General features: G+C 44.4%; 1 pseudogene across 1 annotated transcript; it reads right to left on the bottom strand.

The window, feature by feature from the left end:
• Positions 1 to 2028: 2028 nt before the first annotated feature.
• Positions 2029 to 3619, bottom strand: LOC147620844 (expansin-A3 pseudogene; annotated as a pseudogene). The gene is made up of 3 exons (XR_015270042.1): positions 3413 to 3619; positions 2876 to 3194; positions 2029 to 2338 (listed from the first exon to the last, which is right to left on the bottom strand). The product of XR_015270042.1 is annotated as an expansin-A3 pseudogene (transcript).
• Between the last annotated feature and the right edge of the window lie 448 nt (positions 3620 to 4067).

The raw sequence follows: 4067 nt of genomic DNA, 5'->3' as shown, positions 1-4067 counted from the left end.
CATTGTAGGAACTGCTGAAAGGCAGCTTGTGTGTTCTTAGCAGACTGAGATGACTTATTCCCAGAGCAGGTTCCTTGTTCTCTCAGTAGAGTAGGGTTTTCCCTACACTCGGTGCCCATGCACTAGACGACGGGGGGCGGGGGAGGAGGGGGTGCTGTGGAAAGTAAAGTACACAGAGGGCTTCAAGCCTCTGGGCAGGGCAGCAGTCGTCGCAGAGGAGAGAGAGGGAGAGAGAGAGGCATTCAGGCGCAGCACTCCATCGCGAGCAGCATCCTCTCTTCAACGGTCGCTTTTAGTTCTGAACAGCGAGAATGGCGAGCTAGTGATATGACGCGAATGTTGTTTTTTTTTTTCTAGCAGGAGACAAACATGTAATTAAATGTATAAATGTCTTGTCAAAAAATGAATGCTTCAACTACTTCTAGAAGGGTGTCGGTAAGGGGACATTTAAATCGGTATACTATTGATTGGCCTTTAAGAATGCACTTCTGGAAGAAATATTAATCCAGGGAAAGGCTTTCTGTAGTAGAGAGGGGGAGAACCAGCCATGGGTCTAGCGGTAAGGCTTCTCGTTTACTGCAATTGGCTATGCTCCTGTTTGCCTTTTAGACGCATCGTGCGAATTCTATGCTGCATGCTAAAGAAGACGATCCACAAGAGCTAATTATAATTAGCTTGAGCTATTTCCCACCACCATAATTAGTACACTGCGTTTGTAGAAATCATGGAAGATGCATGCATAAGTGAGCGGAAATCACTTTCTGAGCTTTGCAGGAGGACTTTGACAAGGCCTCGAAGGACGCCTTGAAGCTGCCAGAGATCACCACTGATGCCGACAAGCTGATCTTGTATGGTTCCGTTCAAGCAGGCCACAACTGGGGATGTCAATACAGGTAGCTAAAACCAAATCGCTCATAATGTGTGCATTATTAATGATGCATGTTTATCCTAATTATGTAGATGTATGGGTTTAATGGTGTACATTGATGGATGCATCTGCAATCTCACCCCGAAGTACAGATGGATGAATTATGTAGGTTATGTATGTGTAACTTAAGTATGTGGGTAAGGTTTGTGCAATTTCATCCCCAAGAATGGGTGTAAGAAATGGACATGCATGCCAGGATTCAGCACTGTGCCCACCCAACCTGTCGGCATGTGACGCCTTCCCCTAGGGCCCCCCTAACCATCACCGCCCCCCCCCGCGCGTGTGTTTAGTTCAGGCACAACATCAGCACGTTATGATGGGTAGTGAGGCCTCATATATGGTTAACTAGAATTTCTACAATTTAAGGCACATATAAGAACAATAGACTGCTAACTTTGTGTTGAAATAGCGTTATAAAGCTACAAGAGAGTTTCAGTTTACTACAAATGGAGAAGAAAGTTTCTTATATGTCCATATTGATCGTGGCATAGGGAACTTAAAGATTGCTAAATCCCCAATTTTCAACTTTGTCGCACAAAGAGATTAAGCCATAGTAAATTAATCAACATACTAAAAGGACGGCTTCATTTGTGCAAGTTATGTCAAGATCAAGGGTAAGGGTAAGTGTGTGTGTGTGTGTGTGTGAGAGAGAGAGAGAGAGAGAGAGAGAGAGAGAGAGAGCAAAAAAATAAGAACTTTACTTTGTATTAAGTGGCCCCCATAATACATATAATTTCTTAGCTCTCTGGTTCTTGGAGACTAGATATGTATAATTATGCTACTTTGTTCCTGATGAGAGTTCCCTCAATTTGGGACTAATTGTAGGATAACTTTCAAACTGTGCAAACTAAACAATGCTACTTATGAGTGACAACGTGGGAAGAATCTGTGCAAACATTCTATGTGAGCTCCGAATCAATCGCGCGAGCTACGTTCTAAGCTGCATTGCAAGCTACTTCAAGAAACTTCTTCTAAAAATACAGACAATTAATTAATGTACAAATCACGTAGGCAGCATAGTAAATTAATTATTATTAGCTATAAGAATTTCAGGTTTAAGGCCATGTATAGGTAGGATTATATCATTTGCTTTGTGCAACTTAATCTTGGACTTGGTTGCCAGTGAAGCTTTGGCCGAATTGCCAATTAGAGGGTGCTACATTGTACGAGGTGACAACATTGCCATCGCTAGTGGTGAGCTTGAAGGAGAGTGGCTGGCCAACAAGCACTACATTGGATTGCCAATTTTGCCCCCAATTTCGGGTCATCTGAATCCATCTTGTCTTAGAGCCCTTTATGAAAACTTGGCTTACATCCCCACTGCCTCCCACATTGGAAATAAGCACCAAAGTGAAGTATTGGAAGCCATTTATGGTGAACCGAATGCCCCCTTCTCTCACGCAAGGGACCCTGCACAACCCATAACCAAATTGCTCCATTGATTTCTTACACATCTTGAAATACTTGGATTCAGGTTAGCAACACCATCACATTAGCTTGTAAACTACATCTACCCACACATTTGGTGCATATATTGAGCACTTAGAATATCACAATAACACACACCCAACACCTTACCATAGGAGCACTTAAAAACACCACAATAGCACACACGCACACCTTACCATAGATACATAAGAATTGCTGATCAGTTCTTTCCAATGAAGCCTCAGCTTTAATAGTGTTGACGCTAAAAATCTGATATGAGGGATTGCCATTTGTAGGGGTGAGATCACTTTAAAAAATGGCCCCTAAAAGTATGAGCGGCTGAAATGTATCCTTTGCCCACCAAGAGGCCATCTTGCAATGCAAAGGATTAAAAAGCTACAAATATTTCGAATCCTACTGCCATGCAAAGGATAAAAGCCACGTGGAATACAAGGAAAGGGGTGAGAAGGGTAGAAAAGCCACGTGGAATAGAGAGAGAAGGGAAAGGTTGACGATTACCTTCGGTATTCAACGGGAATGATGCCGGCTTTGTATTGTGCGAGCTTGAGGAAGGCTGGCTCGGCCATGTCGAAATGCGTGCGAGGGGGGTTGCACCAGCCTCCGTTGTCGCTGGCGAGGGCCCAGTTGGGCGGACAGAAGTTGGTGGCCGTGACTATCACCGATGGGTTCCCCGGCAAACACCATTGCTCGTCGTCCCAACACCTTATCTCAAAGCACGCCCCGCATTGCAGCCCATCATTAAACAGCACACTGCTCAATGCCGCCGTGCTTGTTCCGTAGCCTTCGCTATACAGGTTCCCATAGCCACACGCACCGCCTGCACAAAGCAATGTTTAACCCCGCGCAATTACACTAACGCCAGCTTCATAGGAGATACGTATTAAGGCATGTATTACTCGAAATTAAAGCATATAAGCCTTCGTAGTACATATATTAAGGCATGCATTACTCGAAATTATGCTAAGCTTGATTTAATGAAGAGCAAGACTTGCGAGAGCTCACTGCATGAAAAGCATGGATGCAATTTACACCTACCCATTGTTCCGGATGCATCGCTGCCTCCATAGAATGTGGCGTGAGCTTGCCTCCAAACTGAGTATTGGGCTGCCACAGAACTTGAAGTGGTGAGGAGGAGGACTGCAAGGAGAAGAAGGTAGTAACTGGCCATTGCCGAAGAGTGCTAAAGGCAAGCGAACTGTAACTACGTGAAGGTAGTTGAGAGCTCACAATTATTTCTGTTAATGGAGCTGAAGAGCGCTTGGGGACAGTTTGTGAGCGTGGCTCCTTTTAAAAGACAACAATATTAAGGTTCCCCTAAAGGCGTGTAAAACGTTACAACTTCCAACCGTCGCCAACAAGGTGGCCCACACTTGGCCATGTGCCATGTGGCTTTATCCCCCAGAGTGAAGCTTTCATGTCAAGTCTTCTCTAGTAGTAGTAGAGAGAAAGCACTCTACACTTGCATGCACTTCTCAACGCACACATTGAGTGTACTTTGCAGTACACAATGGGAGTTTTGTTATGTTGCAAATAGTAGTATTATTCGTTACCTTACTAACCTACCTTCTTTAACCTAGAGGAGGACACAAATCATCATTACTTGATGGTCTTAGGTGTGTAGGGGGGTGGGGCGGGGCGGTTGGGATTTGGGCTTCTCACATCTATGTATGACTTCTCCACATGTCCTTTA

This window comes from Cibotium barometz, chromosome 31 (genome assembly GCF_041138505.1).
Source record: "Cibotium barometz isolate CiBa-2024 chromosome 31, ASM4113850v1, whole genome shotgun sequence".
In the NCBI taxonomy this organism is placed as follows: Eukaryota; Viridiplantae; Streptophyta; class Polypodiopsida; order Cyatheales; family Cibotiaceae; genus Cibotium; species Cibotium barometz.
The sequence above is the reverse complement of the archived record's forward strand: the minus strand, read 5'-3'. Positions and strand labels throughout refer to the sequence as shown.